The sequence below is a fragment of the Oncorhynchus tshawytscha genome, linkage group LG25, assembly GCF_018296145.1.
Source record: "Oncorhynchus tshawytscha isolate Ot180627B linkage group LG25, Otsh_v2.0, whole genome shotgun sequence".
NCBI classification, from domain to species: domain Eukaryota; kingdom Metazoa; phylum Chordata; class Actinopteri; order Salmoniformes; family Salmonidae; genus Oncorhynchus; species Oncorhynchus tshawytscha.
The window spans coordinates 6,930,732-6,952,878 of record NC_056453.1 but is presented as its reverse complement, the minus strand read 5'-3'; the positions used below and the strand labels follow the sequence as shown (position 1 = coordinate 6,952,878).

Genomic DNA, 22,147 nt, shown 5'->3' with positions numbered 1-22,147 from the left:
GTCCCTCTTTATATCCCAAAAATTCTGTTTTGTTGGCGCGTTATGTTCAGTAATCCACTGACTCAAAGGCGGTCAAAACATGCAGACGAATACATCCTAATAGTACCGGTAAAAATTGGCGAAACATGTCAAACGGTGTTTATAATTAATCTTCAGAAAAACAACGAAGGGTGCGCACTCGGTCACGCTCGCAAACCTGCACTGCATGATTCTACAGTCCGCTGACAGAAAGGTCTCATTCTTCTTCATTTTTCAGAATACAAGCCTGAAACAATGTCTAAAGACTGTTGACATTTAGTGGCAGCCATAGGAACTGCAATCTGGGTCCTAACCCATTAGATACTCAATAGGCATTCAATTGAAAACTACCCACATCAAACAAATCCCACTTCCTGGTTGGATTTTCCTCAGGTTTTTGCCTGCCATATCAGTTCTGTTATACTCACAGACATTATTTTAACAGTTTTGGAAACGTTTGAGTTCTATCCAATACTACTAATAATATGCATATCCTAGCTTCTGGGCCTGAGTAACAGGCAGTTTACTTTGGGTCCGCTTCTCATCCAGACGTCGAAATACTGCCCCCAAGCCATAAGAAGTTAACGAGAGAATCACTGACATGATGTCAGCTGGTCCTTTTGTGGCAGGGCTGAAATGCAGTGGAAATATTTTTGGGGGATTCAGTTCATTTGCATGGCAAAGAGGGACTTTGCAATTAATTGCAATTCATCTGATCACTCTTCATAACATTCTGGAGTATATACAAATTTCCATCATACAAACTGAGGCAGCAGACTTTGTGAAAATTAATATTTGTGTTGTCAACTTTTGGCCACAACTGTACATTGATTACAAAACAGTCAGTTTATTTGTTAATCATATGTATCCACTACATCGTACAAAAGCAGTATTCTCATTGACTTGGTACATTCAATGTTTACATACATTTGTTCTCCAAACCACAGCATACTCAAAGGGTGGCTCTGTTGGCGCAAACTAATGAACTGTGAAAGTGTGATTGTTTAAGAAAATGAACCTCCACTGGTACAACATTCCCAACCTGCTTACTTTGCATTTCTAAGTACTCTCGTCATATTGTACTCATAATATATCACGTCCCTTACCTCATCCCAAAAAAATGGAGGACATTTTCAAGTAAGTTTTAGCTGGTGCAGTGCCTTTACTCTCTTCGCACTCTGACTATGAAGCTAATTTCAGCCTTGCAGTTCCAGGCTAATTAAAGGTTAATGGAATCCCTCTGTCAGAACGTTGAATCTGTGTCATCCCCCTCAGGTGCCCCTCCGAGCAGAGGAGATCACCATCCCTGCCGATGTCACCCCAGAGAAGGTGCCCACACACATAGTGGACTACTTAGGATCCCCATTAGCCACTGCAAAAGCATCAGCTACTCATCCTGGGGTCCACATGAAACATGACATAATACATAGTACAGAACGTTATTAGTCAATGACTGAAATACATAAATGTGAAATGTCTCACACAGCCTACATTTCAGTATATACACACAATATCTAGGTCTTATACATAAAACAGTGCAAATTACAATACAATATATATCAAATGGCAGTCTCTCTTCACAGTCCCCTTTGTGCAGCAAGGTATTTTTTTAATCAGTTTTTTAAAACTGGTTTTATTGCTAGCTTGAGTTACCTGGGGTGGCAGAGTTCCATGTAGTCATGGCTCTATTCTGGACCTGGGGACTGTGAAGAGACCTCTGGTTGAATGTCTTGTGTTGTACCGATGAGTGTCCAAACTGTGTGCCGACTGCATGAGCAGACAGTTCGGTACCTCACACAAAGACCAATCGTGATGCAGTAAATTGCTCCACAACTTTGAGCCAGGAGGGCCTCCAGAGTGGCGCAGTGGTCTAAGGCACTGCATCGCAGTGCTAGCTGTGCCACTAGAGAACCTCGTTTGAGTCCAGGCTCTGTCGCAGCCGGCCGCAACAGGGAAACTCATGGGGTGGCGCACAATTTTGCCCAGCATCGTCTGGGTTAGTGGAGGGTTTAGCCGGCAGGGATGTCCTTGTCCCATCGCACTCTAGCGACTCCTGTGGCGTGCCGGACGCATGCACGCTGACACGGAAACACCGTACACGTGGCGACCTCCGACACATTGGTGTGGCTGGCTTCCGGGTTAAGCGGACATTGTGTCAAGAAGCAGTGCGGCTTGGTTGGGTTGTGTTTCAGGGGACACACGGCTCTCGACCTTCACCTCTCCCGAGTCCGTATGGGAGTTGCAGCGATGAGACAAGACTATAACTACCAATTGGATACCACGAAATTGTGGAGAAATAGGGGTAAAAAAAATTATCTAACTTTGAGCCAGGAGAGACTGATATTTTCCCTCCATGTACATTTAAGTGCGATACGTGCTGCTTTGTTCTAGACCAACTGCAATTTACCTATGTCCTTTTTTGCTGCGTATGACCACAAAGCCAGGCAGTAGTCCAGGTGTGACAAAACTAGGGCCTGTAGGACCTGCCTAGTCGACTGAAATGTCAAAAAGACAGCGCAACGCCCTGTCATAGACGGACCTCTTCCTATTTTAGCAACCATTGAGTCCATTTTTTGACCATGACAGCTGTCCATCTAGGGTTACACCCAGCAGTTTAGTCATCTCAACTTGCTCAATAGCCACATTATTCAATAATAGATCTAAACGAGGTTTAGCGTTGAGCGAGTGATTTGTCCCAAAAATTATGCTTTTTTGTTTTTGAGATACTGTATTTAGCACCAGCCTATTGCTACAGTGGTTCCTCATTTAAAAGTTGCATCATACTGCAGCACAGCACACCAGTCTCAATGTCAACAGTGAAGAGGCGACTCCTGGATGCTGGCCTTCTAGGCAGAGTTGCAAAGAAAAAGCCATATCTCAGACTGGCCAATAAAAGAAAAGATTAAGATGGGCAAAAGAACAGACACTGGACAGAGGAACTCTGCCTAGAAGGTCAGCATCACGGAGTCGCCTCTTTATTGTTGACATTGATACTGGTGTTTTGCGGGTACTATTTAATGAAGCTGCCAGTTGAGGACTTGTGAGGTGTCTGTCACAAACTAGACACTAATATACTTGTCCTCTTGCTCAGTTGTGCACCGGGGCCTCCCACTCCTCTTTCTATTCTGGTTAGAGCCAGTTTGCACTGTTCTGTGAAGGGAGTAGTACACAGAATTGTACGAGGTCTTTAGTTTCTTGGCAATTTCTCCTATGGAATAGCCTTAATTTCTCAGAACGAGAATAGACTGACGAGTTTCAGGAGAAAGTGCTTTGTTTCTGGCCATTTTGAGCCTGTAATCGAACTCACAAATGCTAATGCTCCAGATACTAAAGAAGGACAGTTGTATTGCTTCTTTAATCAGAACAACAATTTCAAGCTGTGCTAACATAATTGCAAAAGGGTTTTCTAATGATCAATTAGCCTTTTAAAATGTTTAGCTAACACAACGTGCCATTGGAACACAACGTGCCATTGGAATACAGGAGTGATGGTTGCTGATAATGGGCCTCTGTACGCCCATGTAGATATTCCATTAAAAAATCTTCAGTTTCCAGCTACAACAGTCATTTACAATAACAATGTCAACACTATTTCTGATCAATTTGATGTTATTTTAATGGACAAAAAATTTGATTTTCTCTCAAAAACAAGGACATTTCTAAGTGACCCCACACTTGAACGGTAGTGTATGTATTTTAGGCACATCATGTGTATTAGGCCTCATGTAAAATCACTGTCAAAAGCGCAAGAGATACTGTTGCATGACAAATGGGTGCTGTTAGCTTACAATATAATTTGTGATGTTTGGAACAGTGTAAACAATACTAAATCAATTCTCAAGTAATACATGAGAATCTGTTCTAGTGACAAAAAATTGTAAAGCCTCTAATACAGCATAGCAAAGTTTCAAAACAGCCGGATTTGTGAAATTGCTTTATCCAACATTGTGCAGTTGCATGAGGCTTGGTGATCACAGAATCAGTAGGATATTAAAACAAACACTCAAATAGGCAACAAAAGCAGGAACCGCATAGAGCTGAGTGTAGGGCTGAGTAACTTACTCAGTCCTGGCTTTCGTTCAAAGTAAGTTATCATATAATGCAGGGTTAAAAACATTCTTTCTGATTGTCTTTCTCCTCTCGCTACAGCTAATTTCATTTGAATTATGTGGATGATAATATACGTATATTTGTAGGGGTTGATGCATTTTTCATTAGGGCAAATCTGGTCTGTTATTTTGAGTTTCAAATGTAAAACTTCAGAGTACTTAAGCCTCGAATGCATTGCATGTTTGTCCTTTTTTTTGTCTATTAGGCTACACTTTACAGTAGGACTACTCTGACTGACCACAGCATCTATCGGTATTCTAAACTGTGGCACAAATTGGGGGATTTTTCACACCTAGCCGAACTATTAGACTATCCTTTTTAAATGAATGGAGGTTAGAATTTTTCAGTCAGTCTCTCCTACCACACTAGAGTGCTGTGTCAGGCAAAAAAAAAAATCAGCTGGCCTGTTGTCCCGGAGTTGAATACTTTAGGATACTTGTGCTTTACAGCCCATTACATAAACGAAGAGTGGATGATATCCACCACGGAGTGGGACAGCACAGCACAAATCTGCAGATAACATAAGGCCAGCTATTGTGAAAGAATACTTGTGAATCTTGTTGATTTCCTCTATCGCTTCAAGAGGCCTACTGTCCGCCTGGTAATTGTTTGGTTCCAAAGGATAAAGCAATTTGAAGAAATCCAGTGATGAATGGACTGTTTTTGAAGTTAATATATTTATTTGTTGTCTAATATTAAAAGGCTCTTAAAAGCGATTTGAGTTGTCAATATCCCGCATTTCATTGTGAGAAGAAAAATATAGAATTCTTGGCATGGCTTCTTTTCAGCCAAATGTTGAATAGACATGCAGACAAATTAATTAATGCAGGAAAAGACCAATAATAGCCTACTGTCATAGTTGTCCTTTGTGTTCTGTATGTGCAAAGGCTATATGACTACGCCATCAACTTGTTTATTTAGCAGACATCACTTGCTGGGGTAAAGTCATTTTCTCTGAATCCCGTTTCCGATTGTTTGGAGCATCCAGAAAAAAAGCTTGTCTGGAGGAGACAGTGAGCTCTACCATCAGTCCTGTGTCGTGCCAACAGTAAAGCATCCTGAGACCATGTGTGGGGTTGCTTCTCAGCCAAGGGAGTGGGCTCACTCACAATTTTGCCTAAGAACACAGCCATGAATAAAGAATGGTACCAACACATCCTCCGAGAGCAACCTCCCAACCATTCAGGAACAGTTTGGTGACGAACAATGCCTTTTCCAGCATGATGGAGCGCCTTGCGATAAGGCAAAAGTGATAACTAAGTGGCTCGGAGAACAAAACATCGATATTTTGGGTCCATGGCCAGGAAACTCCCCAGACATTAATCCCATTGAGAACTTGTGGTCAATCCTCAAGAGGCGGGTGGACAAACAAAAACCCACAAATTCTGACAAACTCCAAGCATTGATTATGCAAGAATGGGCTGCCATCAGTCAGGATGTGGCCCAGAAGTTAATTGACAGCATGCCAGGGCGGATTGCAGAGGTCTTGAAAAAGAAAGGTCCACACTGCAAATATTGACTCTTTGCATCAACTTCATGTAATTGTCAAAAGCCTTTGACACTTTATGAAATGCTTGTAATCCTACTTCAGTATTCCATAGTAACATCTGACAAAAATATCTAGACACTGAAGCAGCAAACTTTGTGGAAATTAATATTTGTGTCATTCTCAACTTTTGGCCACAACTGTATTCCACTACCAACCTCAGCAATTTACCATCCATGTTGTTAGTACCAGGTGGTTTGATCAACTCTTCCACACCCACTTTGTGGAACTCAAAACTACAGTGCTTGTCTTTCTTTCTTTGGTCCATTATGCATGAATATGAAGGCTCAGCATTTGTTGTTTGCATGTCATGCTTACATTTGCTAACCAAATCAAATTTATTTATATAGCCCTTCGTACATCAGCTGATATCTCAAAGTGCTGTACAGAAACCCAGCCTAAAACCCCAAACAGCAAGCAATGCAGGTGTAGAAGCACGGTACCCTAATCTTATCAACTAAAATGTTAGTGGCTGGCAATATCAAAGGGTTTTGTTTTGCACAAACCATCTGCCTCAATGAAAAATGGAGCCAAAGTCCTGAGTCTGAGTCTGCTGTGTCATCCTGAGTCTGCTGTGTTGTCAGACTTTGTTATTCCCTTTGCCTCATCAGTTGATTAAACTGAGTGCATTTGTTTCTGTCCCTTCAGAAACGGAACAGACTGATGAGGTCCTCAGAGAGGAGATTATCAAGGTAAAGCGCTCACCTCTTCCTTAGCTGAGCGCTCAGGGGTGAAGTTTCCCCTAGGTACAGATCTAGGATCAGCATCCCCAACCTTAACAATTAGTGGGGAAAATGCTAAATTGACCCAAGATCAGCAACTTCACCCTACACCTAGCTGAACAAGACATTATTACTTAATAATGTGTTGTAGTGAGTAAGTGTTGTAGTGAGCCTTGCACAGCTGTACCTTACAAATTCATTATTGGTTGACTTGATTTGGAGAATGTGTGTGATTGTTTGCTTTATTTGATGACAAAGTACTTACATTCCAACCATGATTTCTTAACTCATGCAGGCCAATGTGGTGTATGATGTCACCCAGGATGAAACGATAGACAAGGTACCCTCTCTCACATATTTACACTGGAGTCATGTCAGTCATTTCAGCAAGCCTTGACACCCACCATCTCAGATTGTTCTGAAATAATTTCAGTAGTTAACAACAGATTCAAGATTAGCATTCTTGAAACATGATTTTGTTGACATGTAATTTAAAAATAAGAAATTAAGCTAATTGATTGCACCCTTTTAATTTTTAGAATTCACATAGTATTCAATAAATATGTATCCAGCATCCGATTTGAACCAAATGTCTTCCTACCATTGAGTAAGACATGAGGAATCCATTAAAATAAAAACCAGCAACCAAACAATCAGTTGTGGCAGACCAGGGGGTTGGGTCAAAACATTTACACAGATCAGACACGGACAGAGTAGGATTAGCTCAGTTTCAAAGGTGTTTACTAAAATAATAGTTCAAAAGAAAAGAATGGGTCTCCCCTAAGAGACCCTCTCCGGGATACCGACTTCTGGGCTCCGAGTCTTGCTGTATCCTGTGGGGATCAAAAACTGAACTCCCTCCTGTTACCTCTGGTACCGTCCCCAACTATACGGGAGTCCTTTCCTCCCCCAGTGTCTCTCCTGTGTGTTGCCCTTCTGGTAGCTTTATGGGACAACCTTTTTTTGAACCGTGGCACACCTTGATGGGATAAAAAACATATTTATTAAGTGGTAATGACCACCATCTCATCTGATCCATATAGCAAATCATCCATTTTCTGTGACGAACATTCTTCAAAGTTGAAATACGGTTTATTTCAACTATTTTCATAGTTCCTTACTCATGATGGTTCATTTGTGTGTACCGCTTAAGAGTGTCCCACAAATCTCAGATGGAAAGAAAAACACTGCCAAATGTAATCACTTTTACAGAAGAGTATTAGGGCCAATTGAAGAGAAAAAATAAATAGACAGCGATGGGTGGTGGTACTTGGATTATTTTTCTTTGCACGGATAGTGGCAATATTTAGAAACAATCTATTCCCTGTGTGGCAATATTTAGAGATTAACAAAAAAATATATATGAATTTGAGAATTAAGTTATATATTTCAAGATTAAAGATTGTGATTTGGTTATTAATTGCATGTCTCCCTGGCTCCCTGTTGCTGTGCGTGCGCCACCATTGAAATGCCTGAGTTCGATAATATGGTTATAATGTGCTAAAATAGCAAGGATTTCCTTGTTATTGCGAAGCAGGAAGTTAAGTGATGCGGGTAATAAACTGTTCCTTCTCCCTTAATGTAACTTGACCTGACCTCTGCCCCCATTCCTCACTAATCCACAGCTCTCCACCCTTATCTGTGGATAATTGACCCCACCATATACAGTGGAAGTCAGAAGTTTGCATACACTTAGGTTTGAGTCATTAAACTTTTGTTTTTCAACCACTCCACACATTTCTTGTTAACAAACTATAGTTTTGGCAAGTCGGTTAGGACATCTACTTTGCATGACACAAGTCATTTTTCCAACAATTGTTAACACAGATTTTTTCACTTATAATTCACTATCACAATTCCAGTGGGTCAGACGTTTACATGCACTAAGTTGACTGTGCCTTTAAACAGCTTGGAAAATTCCAGAAAATGATGTCATGGCTTTAGAAGCTTCTGATAGGCTAACTGACATCATTTGAGTCCATTGGAGGTGTACCTGTGGATGTCTTTCAAGGCCTACCTTCAAACTCAGTGCCTCTTTGCTTGACATCATGGGAAAATCAAAAGAAATCAGCCAAGACCTCAGGGGTAAAAAATTGTAGACCTCCACAAGTCTGGTTCATCCTTGGGAGCAATTTCCAAACGCCCGAAGGGACCACGTTCATCTGTAGAAACAATAGTACGCATGTTTAAACATCATGGGACCACGTAGCCGTCATACCGCTCAGGAAGGAGACGTGTTCTGTCTCCTAGAGACTTTGGTGCGAAAAGTGCAAATCAATCCCAGAACCACAGCAAAGGACCTAGTGAAGATGCTGGAGGAAATGGGTACAAATGTATCTATGTCCACAGTAAAACGTGTCGTATATCGAAATAACCTGAAAGGCCGCTCAGCACGGAAGAAGCCACTGCTCCAAAACCGCCATAAAAAGGCAGACTACGGTTTGCAACTGCACATGGGGACAAAGATCATACTTTTTGGAGGAATGTCCTCTCTGGTCTGATGAAACAAAAATAGAACTGTTTGGCCATAATGACCATTGTTATGTTTGGAGGAAAAAGGGGGAGGCTTGCAAGCCGAAGAACCCCATCCCAACCGTGAAGCACGGGGTGGCAGCATCATGTTGTGGTGGGGGGTGCTCTGCTGCACGAGGGCAGTTCACAAAATAGATGGCATCATGAAGGAGAAAAATTATGTGGATATATTGAAGCAACATCTCAAGACATCAGTCAGGAAGTTAAAGCTTGTTCGCAAATGGGTCTTTCAAATAGACAATCACCCCAAGCATACTTCCAAAGTTGTGGCAAAATGGCTTAAGGACAACAAAGTCAAGGTATTGGAGTGGCCATCACAAAGCCCTGACCTCAATCTTATAGAACGTTTGCGGGCAGAACTGAAAAAGCGCGTGCGAGCAAGGAGGCCTACAAACCTGACTCAGTTACACCAGCTTTGTCAGGAGGAATGGGCCAAAATTCACCCAACTTATTGTGGGAAGCTTGTGGAAGGCTACCCGAAAAGTTTGACCCAAGTTAAACTATTTAAAGGCAATACACTCAATTAGTAATTGGTAGCATGTAAACTTCCTACACACTGGGAATGTGATGAAAGAAATAAAAGCTGAAATAAATCACTCTACTATTATTCTGACATTTCACACGTGGTGATCCTCTCTGACCTAGAGAGGGATTTTTTATGTCACCCATCATTACTAAAGCCCATTCTAAAGTATAGTTTCACCAGTCGTCTAACTCAGGCATTTCAACGATGGCACGCACAGCAACAGGCCACAAGGGAGACATGCAATTCACCAAATCCAATAATTTCATCTTGAAATAAAACTGTGACTTTAATCTCAATGTCTACTTTATTCTCTAAATATTGGCACTTGATTCCTGAAATATTGGCACTTTTTATTTTCTAAATATTGACACTCTAAAGTACCATTGTGCAACAACAACAAAAAAGTGCCACCACCGTCAATTTTTGGGGGGGTTGCACTTGTCACAAATATTCTTCCGTAATCTCATTTGTGCTAATAGTTCTCACAGGCAAAGTAAAATTATACGAAGTGCTTTGCTCGGGATGCGCGCCCCTCCAATGATACAAATGTAACAACCGCTCCAGTGCACTGGAGTTGAAACAACTATACAGTAACCACGTGTGCCATTTAAATGTATCTGATAGATTGTCTTTCTTGGGGCATTGGTGCAACCAAGTTAAAATCCCACATCCATTCCACCGGTCATGTTTAAATGTTCATTTAGTTTTTATCAGGAAAAGTTTTGCGACACACCTGAGTTTCTCAAGCCACAACATTTTCTTTGCAACTTTGAGCAGAAAACCAATCGCTTTTAGTCATGATGAAAATCAATTGTGGGCTCATCCTCAAAGTCAAGCCAGTCCTCTATGAATGCAATTCAGTTTGTCCTTCTCTTAGCAAGCTAATGCTTCAACTCTCCTTGAATAGTCCAACAAATGGCAGCTTTCTGAGAGGGATATCCCTATGGTGCAATTCTCATATGAAGAATCTTCCTACAAGCCCAAAACTTTGATGGAGAAATGGGCTAGTGACAAATGTTGCGACAACTCTAGTAAAAAATAATACAATTATAAATGTATATGTTTTTAATAAAATTATATACGAAAACATCTCTATGTAGTGTGATTAGTGACATTTACCATTAAACCCAACCCAATACTATTGTTAGGTTCTAATTATTAGAGTAAGAACTCGACGGACACTGAAAGCTTAAACCAAATGTATTCTTCCCAAAGGATCGAACAGCTGAATCGACAAAAACATGTTTACAATAGTGGTGTATATGTTACCCCACTTTGGTTGGAGTCTCCTCCTCGCTAAACATTATCTTTATTGCTAGATGGGGAAACTAAATGATACGGATCATAAACTTTCCCTTCTCCCTTGACGTGACTTGACCTGGACAACCTTCATCACTAATCCATGGCTCTCTCCCCTTATCAATGCCTGCCACGTGATCGTTTCCCCTACACTCAGTACATTCCAAGCTTAATTGCATCCACCATATACCTTCCTCCTACAGATAACCATTAACCTCTGGTTAACCTCTGGCCCCTCGGCTATGGCACCCCTCAGGTCTCTATTATAACTAATGTTTTAATAACATTTAAAGTTCAGAAATCCAAACCATCACTATTATCTTTGCAAAACACTATACAGTGTGTGTTTGGGACTTTTACCATTGAAGTCCATTAGAAACCATAAGATTATGCCAGTAGAACTACTGTAGCCTAATAGTTTGTTTGTTCATCAGGAATGGTCTAACTAATGCAGACCTTTTTTTAATGGAATAAGGGACTGTTTCCCGGATGCAGATTAAGCCTAAGAGAAGGACAACTGAATTGCCCTCAGAGGCTAAAAAGATTTGTCATGGGCCCTCAGATCCTCAAAAAGTTATATAGTTGCACCAACGAAAGCATCTTGACTGGCTGCATCACCGCTTGGTATGGCAACTGCTTGGCATCCAACTGCAAGGCACAGCAGAGGTTAATGCGTACGGCCCAGCTCTCTACCATCCAGCACCTCTATACCAGAAGGCCCATAAAGTTGTCAGACTCCAGCCACCCAAGCCACAGCCTGTTCTCTCTGCTACCGCATGGCAAGCGGTACCAATCTGAAGTCTGAAACCATCAGGACCCTGAACAGCTTCTACCCCAAGCCATAAGACTTATAAACAAGACAGCTAAATAGCTAATCAAATGGCTACCTGGACTACCTGCATTGACCCTTTTCCTCTATGTTATGTCTTTTCTTTGTTGTTTTCTACTCCCTATATTTAGCCATGTCATTTGTACTCTTAATTCATTATTCACTGTCACCATTTTTATTTCATTTTTATTTAACTTTGTTAGAAAAGCAACCGTAAGTAAGCATTTCACTGTTAGTCTACACCTGTTGTCTACGAAGCAAGTAAGAACATTTGATTTGAATTGCTTTCATGGAGGACTGGTTTGAATAGTGAGGATGACGACATTTATTTTAATCATGAGCAAAAGCTATTGGTTTTCCACCCAAGGTTGCAAAAAAAGTTGTGATCCATTTAATAAACACAGGACATCAGCAAAATTAATAAAAGGGTGTCGCAGTAGTAGGAACAGCGGCATCTAGTAGGGAAAACCTGGTCATTTCACACAAATTTATGGTAAATATTGCAAGCAACTTCAATGGCTAATTTCTATGAACAGGAGAAAAAACAACTCACAGGGAATACATTACATAGGAAGAAAAAGCAATATTCCAAGCCGCAGCTCCATAATACTGGTCAGTCATGGAGAACTGATACGGTATACAGGATGTTGGGGTGTGCGGGTACGTGGGTGACTTGATGATAATTGGATTCTTCATGCCTTACTCATTGTTAAGAGGAATTATGGTCCAAATCAGATGTTTAAGTACTATTTTTATTGACGATTATATAAATCCAATACATTTAAATGGCAAATTTGGTGCAATCAATTAGCTTAATTTCTCAGATATCAAATTATATAAAAAAAATAAAAAAATGTTTCAGGAATGCTAATCTTTTCTTCTAACTACAGAAACAATGTGAGCACAATCTGAGATGGTGGGTGTCAAACCTCTGCTTTTTGAGGTGGAACGACCAAATGTCTTCCAAAGAGCTTCAAATTCCTTCTTAGAGCAACCCCATATGGAAGCGTTTGGCATGGTATAACAAGCATTTCTATCATGTAGCCTACAGTATGGGACCAACAATATGATAAGGGATGCAAACTGGTGAGGGCCCAAAAAGATGACACTTTTTTTCACTGAAACATGCAAAATATCATTGCTAGGGGGAAATGCAGGTTTTAACTAATTTAACAACAAAGAATATGATTTACATGATCAGTCTCTGTGTGTTAAATGAAGTGGTTCATTCATAACCTCACAGATAAATAATTTAAAGAAAGCAATTCAATGTTATTTGTTGCCTAGACTTTACTGCAAATGACACTCAAGTCTTGAGAGAAAACAATACACTAATATTGCAGTTAGCCATGACAGCCTTTGTAATAGAACACTTTTGACCACACACACACACACACACACACACACACACACATCTAAATATTGCACTTGAGGGAAAAAATAAAGTAACTTTCACTGAGTAAAAAATGTAATAATCCCCCCCTCAATCACACACAGGTGTTACTGTCAAATTCAACACAACAAAATAAATATCTTTGGGCTACACTGCACATTTACATTGTACACCCTCTGCCTGTGGACATCTGTTCTACAATGTGCCAGTAGAGCATGATACCATGCTTTGTTGGCATAATTGATCTCTTTCAGGCAGAGAGTACACCTGGTATACCCCTTTTATCCACTGAATTGAAAAAGTGAAAGGAGAGAAAGTGTGTGGTGTTCCTTTCACCTCAATAGTGGCATCCAACCTAAGCCAAGCCCAGCTCCAGCTACACTTGATCCCTGAATCCACTTGTTTAAAAGCAATGCCTACTTTTTCACGTAATTCTCTCATTCTGAAAATTTACCAAATACTGTAGAGGGAAAACAGTTAACATAGTGGTTAGTTCGTTAGCTAGTTAACATTTCACACAGATTGCCAGGGTCCAGTAAGCAACTAACACGTCCAGTGACTGCTGAGAAAGATCAGTTCACAACAGGGGAAAGTCCTTGTGACGGCACGGAGAGACAGCTGACTGGAGGGAATAGACCCCACTGGGACAGTTATGGGGTAGCTTCCCATTTCTGTAGTTTCCCATGCTTCGCAGTATGTTGGAAACACCCGCTTTAGCTACAGAAAGTCAACGTATGAGAATACCCCTAGAGTCTTCGAGAGCGGAAGATGACTCATCGGCTGACAACATGGTAACGACTGGACTGGAAACGACTACGAGTAATGAGATCACAGCACAAGAGAACACCACAGCAACTGTCACAAGTTCCATTGCAACAGCGGGCCACAAACAGATGCAGGTATGTGTCTGGAGGAAAGTTACATCACACCATGGGTTGAGGATCCACCAGGGGAAGAAGGGGTGTTTGGGTAAAGAGAGACAGAGGCCTTGCATTGATTACTTTCTGCGAAAGCGATCAAATCAGTCAAATGAAGCACAGCAACTGGACGCAAACCATAGTTTGCAGTGCATCAGTACCACTGTCATGGAGGACGTAAACTCAAGCACCGAAGTAACAACTGAGGTGGAACCAACAATAGGAGTGGAACTCACCCAGCCTCCCAGACCTGCAGTCGAGAGGAGACTACCAGGGCACAGACCGTATGTGAAGTGGCCTGGCGCCAGTGACAAGAATTTGTGGGAAACAGTGAATACTGACCTTACTCGAAACTTCGAGGCACAGTGGAGAAGAAGTTGGAGAGGATGGGGGACATCATCTATGAGTACGGGACAGAAAGATTTGGAGTGGAAGAGGCAAAAGGCGGGAGAAAGGTTCCAACCCCACTAGTTTCCAGGAGGCAACAAGAAATCAAGTGCCTCGTTCAAGAAAGGTGACAGCTTAAGAAACAGTGGAAGAAGGCCTCGGAAGTGGAAAAGGAGGGCATAGGGGCACTTCAGGCTGACATCAAAACCCGGTTGGCATCCCTCCGTAGAGCAGAGAACCTACGGAAACGCAGAAGGAAGAGAGAACAAACTAGAACTCGATTCTATAAAGATCCCTTCAAGTTCCTTAAGTCTCTTCACAAAGGAAAAGTGGAGCTCTAAAAACAACAAAGAAAGACCTAGAGGAGCACCTGAAAACAACAAACTTTGACTCAAAGCGACATGAACATCTGGCCATCCCATCAGATATCCCACCCATTGAACCCCCGGAACATCTTATTGAGACCAACCCTCTGACATGGAAAGAGGTGGAAAAAACTGTTTGACGGGCAAGAACAGCATCAGCCCCGGGGCCAAATGGAGTCCCGTACAAAGTGTATAAGAACGCACCAGACGTCCTGAGGTTCCTCTGGAGGCTTCTGAGAACAGCTTGGCAGAAGAAGATGATACCCAAAGTGTGGTGTAGGGCAGGCGGGGTCCTGATCTCTAAGGAGAAGGATGCAGTGAACAATCAGCCAATTCCGCCCAATCTCCTTACTGAATGTCGAGGGTAAAATCTTCTTTAGGGTCATTGCCCAGAGGATGGCCGAGTACCTGCAAAGGAATGTGTACGTCGATACATCTGTACAGAAGGCAGGAATATCAGGGTTCTCTGGCTGCTTGGAACATTCCAGCATGACCTGGCACCAGATCCAAATGGCCAAGGTGGAGAAAAGGGACCTCCATGTAGTCTTCCTCGACCTCGCCAATGCATTTGGCTCTGTGCCCCATGAACTCCTGTGGTCTGCCTTCAGATTTTTCCACATACCGGACACCATCACAACCCTGATGAAGTCGTACTTCCAGGATCTGCAGTTCTGCTTCAGCACCTCATGGCAGTGCCTGAATGTAGGTATAATGGTGGGATATACCATTTCTCCGTTGGCATTCATAATGGCAATGGAGGTTATCAGATCCTCAAAATGGGTTGCTGGTGGACAGCGAGTCGACTCTGGTTTCTGCCTCCCTCCACTCAGAGCCTACATGGACGACATTACAACATTGACCACCACTGTCCCATGCACCAGGAGACTGCTCAGAAAACTCGAGGAGAACATCAGTTGGGCCCGTATGAAGATTAAACCATCCAAGTCACGCAGCATCTCGATTGTGAAGGGAGTACTCTCTGACCTGATATTCTTCATCGGAGATGACCAAATCCCAACCGTGTCTGAGCAGCCGGTAAAAAGCCTTGGAAGGTGGTATGATGCAAGCATGAAGGACAAAGACCAGGTGCAACAGCTGCGCAAAGATATCAGTAGTAGCCTACAGACCATCGACAACACCCAGCTACCTGGAAAGTTAAAGGCCTGGTGTCTGCAGTTTGGTCTCCTACCCCGGGTGTTGTGGCCCCTAGCAGTGTGAGGTTCCAATCTTAACAGTGGAGAAGATGGAAAGAGGAGTCACAGGCTACTTAAAGAAGTGTCTCAGAGTTCCACGATGCCTTACCACCATGGGCCTCTATGGAGATGGTGTCCTCAAGCTGCCCCTCACCAGCCTAACAGAGGAATTCAAGTGTGCAAAAACCAGACTCCAGATGACACTGAATGACTCTCGAGACCCAGTGGTGTGCAACAACGCGCCGACCTTGGCAACTGGGTGCAAATGGAGGCCAGGAAAAGCAGTCCAGGAGGCAACAGCAGCCCTCAGACATGCTGACATTGTGGTTCATGTTCAGCAAGGGAGAGGAGGCCTTGGGCTAACTAGCTGTGCTGCTTGGAGTAAGGCCACTGCACCAGAGCGGCGAAAGATGGTAGTGCAGGAAGTACGCAATCAGGAGGAGGCTGCAAGGTGGGCCAAGGCAGTCTCTCTTTCCAAACAGGGACAGTGGACTCGATGGGACAGTGTGGAGAAGAGAAAGATTAGCTGGAAGGATCTGTGGGCCAAAGAAGCGAGGCGGTTGAGCTTTTCCATCAGAGCAACATATGATGTCCTTCCAACACCAGTTAATCTTCACCAATGGTATGGTGAAGATCCGGACTGTGCCCTCTGTTCCATGCCAGCCAACATCAGGCACATCCTCACAGGGTGTAAAACAAGCCTCACCCAAGGACGCTACACTTGGCGTCACAACCAAGTCCTTAAAAACCTTGCATCCGCCCTGGAGGACAAGCGAGCTGCCACCAACTCCCTACCACCCCCAGCAGCATCACACCCCTTACGGACGAACTTTGTCCGCGAAGGGGCTAAACCACCGAAGAGCGGCTCTACACCATTAGAGCGAGACCAGCTGCGCTTGGCCCGCGACTGGAAAATGCTAGCTGACATTGGCCGGCAACTTGTGTTTCCTCCGGAGATCGCAACCACCACCCTAAGACCTGACATGGTGCTCTGGTACTGTTCCCTCAAGAAGGTCTTCATCATTGAGCTCACAGTACCCTGGGAGGACTCAGTAGATGAGGCTTATGAGCGAAAACATCTGCGCTATGCCGATCTAGCTGCACGGCATCATGGCTGGAACACAGAAGTCCGACCAGTGGAGGTGGGCTGCAGAGGTTTTGTGGCAACATCTACAACCAGACTGCTCAGAGACCTGGGAATTAAGGGCCAGAGCCAGCGTTCGGCAATCAAAGCTGTATCGGAGGCGGCAGAAGGCAGCAGTCAGTGGCTCTGGATGAAGAGGAAAGACCCCAGCTGGGCCCCGAAGTGAGAGGGCCAGGAGGTATGCGGTCAACAATGCTTGACTCAGGGAGGAGGACGACCCTGTCATGCATAGTCCCGTGGGATGTTGGCTATCAACAACAAGGCAACTCCTATGACTAATTGGGAATGAGACCCAAGCATAGGATTGATCACCCTGTCGCTGGCCGCCTTTGGGGAGGGTGTATAGTGTGAAAGGCCGAAACACTCTAGGAACCAAAGGTACACTACTGACGATGCGCTCCCCAAATTTCACCAGGCTCACTGTTCATTAACTATTGGAAGTGCTTGCACAAAGGATAGTAACATCTCATCCTGTGTTCTTGGAATCTTACTTGAGGAACTGCAAGGAGTCGTATACCAGTTAATACTATAGCGAATTGGTTAGGTTACTAACGTTAGCTCATCTGATGTTGTAACGTTAGCTGTCTGACTTTATTAGCCAGCTAACTTTCACACCATGAACTCAATTATTTGATCAGTTAAGTTGGCTAATGTTGCTCAACATTTCTCTGGCTAGCTAACGAAGAATTCGATCCAGCTAGCAAGATACTTAACAATACTTGTTCCACCACACTTTCTCCCTCACCTCAAACTTTCTGGTTACAGCTCATGAAGTACGCTTCATCACCTTCTCACCCCCGTCTCCATGGTCAGGCTTCTCACCTACCTCTTTGTTATCGTTCAGGGGACGTGCTGCTGTAACTGGCAAGCTGCCTTTCCACTCTCTGCTGTCTTTCCAGAAAGCACGCTGATGTTGGTTAGCACTAGCACTAGCACTAGCCAATTGGTTGTCTCTTGTCTTTTCAGTCGCGTGCTGCATTTTGTTACGTGAATGATTGGCTGAGCCTTGGATACAGCCAGTATTCTTTATTATTATTATTTTTTTAAATACATTTATTTTATTCATAATACAGCAACTTACATTGCTACATCAAACATGTCTAGCAAACCAAACACAGGTATTAACAGTGCTCAAACATACAAAAATTATAAATAAAATAAAATAAAAAACTTGAAGTGCAATTATATTCACTCTGAAAATATCTTATTATAATGATTCATGAAGCTGTTATTCGTTTTGTTATTCACTAGGGTTCGTGTTTTAATAAGAATTAAATTCAATCAGAAAAATTGGTAATTTTGGTATAGAATTTTGGAATTTTTGTTTGTGTATAAAGTATTTGGCAACAAGAATTTAAAAAATGAACAATCATTTCAGTGGTTTTGTTATCATTGCAATAGTAACATATTATATATTTTATGTTAAAATTATAGGCAGTGTTCATAATGGTAAATAAGTACTTTGCAAGGTTTTCCCAAAATTCGGACACAAATTTACATTCAAAGAACAAGTGAGACAGATTCTCACCTTTTTCACAGAAAACGCAGATATCATCAACAGCCACAAATTTGGAAATCATAGAATTACATGGATATATCTTGTGCAAAATGTTGAAGTGCACTTCCTTAACTTTGTTTGGTATACAGTATTTGTAAGGTCTTAACCATGCATTTTTCCAGACAATGTCAGGAATAAGCATGTTCCAGAAACTTTCCTCTCCGTGTAAGTTGGTTTTGTGAATGAAGAATTTGTCTTATATATTTATTACAACAAGATTTCTCAAGTAATTCCATGCCTTCCAATCTGAGTTCTGGATAAACTTTGATCATTCCCAAAATGTAAGATGACTTTTCATACGTGTAGTTAGACCACTGGGAACGGATTTGATCACAGAAATAAACTCTCTGAAGGGTATTGGAAACTCGTTCAATGTTATAAATTGTTCATATGTGAGAATATTACCCTTGTTGTCGAAAATATCAAGAACAAAGTCAATATTCCCCTCATGCCAGTTGGGGTAGGTAGTATCTGGGATCTACATCTGTTTATATTAGTTACTGTGCTGTTACTAAGCAGTAATGCATTACGGCAGTGTTACGTTACTACACCTAATAGGAAATGCACATGCGCACTGGGGTGCCGCGAACTGTAGAGCACGAGGGGTTTTGACTAAACGAAAACTAACTGTACTCCCGTCTCCTGCCTGGTCATTTCTCCACAACACAAATATTACAGTGGCGACGAGGAAGAATGTTGCGTGAGTAATGAAACTCAAAATAATTATGTAATTCGTCAGTTATTTTTTATTTTCTTTCACCAGTAGAGAAGGCTAAGCACTGCTAGCACTGCTAGTAAAGTATTCAGGAGCTGCCAAGTAGCAAGACTATTGGAGTCCAGAATAGCGACACTGCCCTCTGGTGGTTAAATTTAAAAAACTGTCTCATTGAACCCATTGAAATTAGGCGATCTCAGTGGAGAAATATTGGCAAGAAGAAAAAGGAAGAAGGAACGTAACACGGTGTGTACATTATTACAAATGAGTGTAGTGAATGAAGTAATTGCAGAAACTTCTGAAGTGAAGAATTAGATGAAAATTAAGGAATACAAGGAATAAGGAAACTGAACAATCAACTGTGAAAATGGCAACCATTGGTCGAGTACCAGAGTTTGAGGCTACAAAAGAGGATTTTGATTCCTATTTGGAGCGTTTTGAGCATTGGCTGGCTGCAAATGAAATCAAAGATGGAAAGAAAGCAGACGTATTTCTCAGTGTTTTGGGTCCAACTGCGTATGGATTGCTGAAAGTTCTCATTGAACCAATGAAAGCAGTGGAGTTGAACTATGCAGAACTGACTGAAACTCTTGCAAGGTATTTCAAGCCTAAGCCAATTCTCATTGCAGAACGTTTCAGATTTTACCAACGTCACCAGAGTCAAGGGGAAACCGTGGCTGACTACATCCTTGCTTTGAAAAGGCTTGCAAGTACATGTGAGTTTGCACAATTTCTTGATGATGCTCTCTGAGACAAGTTTGTATGTGGTCTCACAGGTGAAGCATATCACAGAAGGCTCCTGTCAGAGAAGGACCTGACCTTTAAGAAAGCCTGTGATATAGCACTTGGACTCGAGCTTGCCCACAGGGATACTATTGAGTTATCGGGACATGCAGAACGTCAGAAAGGTGTTCACAAGGTCAGTGATGCACGTGGTGGAAAAAGCTCACAAAGGTCACACTTTTTTCAGTTCCGTCCTCAAGGTTACACAAGAACAAAGCAGCCCACATCTCAAAGGTCTAAGCCAAGTTGCTACAGATGTGGGGGAGATAATCATCAGCACAGTGAATGTCGATTCCAAAATGAAAAGTGCCACAATTGTGGAAAGGTTGGACATTTACAGAGAGTGTGTAAAGCCTCGAAACGCACAGCAAGAGCGCACAAAGTGTCAGACGCAGCACAAGAAGAGGAAGGTACAACTGAAACAGTGGTGGAACTGTTCACAGTGTACACAGCTCAACAACTAAAAGATGGAATCTATCTCAACATGGAGTTAGCGGGAAAACCAGTAAAAATGCAGCTGGACACCGGATCGTCTGTATCTCTGGTTCCAGGGAGACTCTACAAAGAAAAACTGAAAGAGAGCCCGCGTCCATCCGCCTTTCTTCATACACTGGTGACACTATTCCTGTGTTAGGGCAGATCCAGGTACCAGTCTGGTATGAGGGAAAGGAGTGGACGCTACCGCTTGTCATTGTTAAAGGAGAAAAATCAGCCTTGCTGGGCAGAAACTGGCTACAAAAGATCAAGTTGAACTGGGGAGAAATCTTCAGTCTCAGAAATGACAAACCAGTGAGTCAGGCTACACTCACTAACATGCTGGAGACGCACAAAGAACTTTTCAAAGATGGCTACGGTGAAATACAAGACTTCACAGCAAAAGTCAGAGTGCAAGAAGGAACCAAGCCTATCTTTCACAAACCACGTCCGGTTCCCTATGCTCTTAAGGAAGCAGTAGAGAAGGAACTGGACCGCCTAGAGAAGAATAACAATCACGAAAGTAGCGAGGAGTGACTGGGCCGCTCCGATTGTTGTAGTCCCAAAGAAAGACAAGACCGTCAGAATGTGCGGTAACTACAAGGTCACAGTAAATCGCTGCATACTACCAGAGGAATATCCACTACCAAACGCTGAAGATCTGTTTGCCACTCTAGCTGGTGGGAAGGTTTTGAGTAAGCTGGACCTGGCATTCGCTTATCAGCAACTGAAGCTGGATCCGGAGTCAGAACAGTATCTGACCATCAATACACACAAGGGGCTATTCAGATTCAATCGCTTGGCCTATGGAATCTCGACAGCTCCAGCGATATTCCAACAAACAATGGATCAGATCTTGGACGGTGTAGACCATGTTGTGTGCTTCATGGATGACATCCTCGTGTCAGCACCAACCATTGGAGAGCACCTTGTAGTGCTGGACAAAGTGATGTCAAGACTGGAGAAATATGGAGTGAGAATGAAACGCAGCAAGTGTGAGTTCCTCCAGGACTAAGTGGAGTATCTCGGATACAAGATTGATGCACAAGGCCTGCACCCAACCAACAGCAAGGTGGAAGCAATCGTAAATGCACCAACACCCACAAATATCTCAGAGCTGAGGTCATTTTTGGGGCTCCTGAACTATTACGGAAAGTTTGTGGCAAACTTGTCCACATTGTTGCATCCACTTCACCAACTGCTGCAGGCCGATACAACGTGGAATTGGTCGTCCCCACAATGCGAAGAAGCATTCAAGACATGCAAACAGCGTCTGCTAAAGAGCAAGTGGCTTGCCCACTATAACACAGAGATGAAGCTGAGACTCGCGTGTGATGCATCTCCATACGGAGTAGGAGCCGTCATCTCACATGTTCTACCGTCAGGTGAAGAACACCCTATTGCATTTGCATCACGGACTCTGTCACCAAGTGAGAAAGTTATGCTCAAATTGAGAAGAAAGCTCATGACAGACACTCAAAGAATGTCAGAGAATTCAAAGAGGAAGATAGGGTGATGGTACATGATTTCAGACACCCTAAGCACCTGTGGAACTCAGGTGTGATCTTGCAACGCAGAGGACCTTTGACTTATCAAGTCCAAATTGGTCAACGCCAGGTCAACGTTCATGTGGATC

The 22,147-nt window shown here is 42.7% G+C and overlaps 1 pseudogene; it reads left to right on the top strand.

Annotated features, from left to right (window-relative positions):
• The window catches only part of LOC112224745, a 72,007-nt pseudogene that overhangs the window by 23,090 nt on the left and 26,770 nt on the right, over positions 1-22,147 (top strand).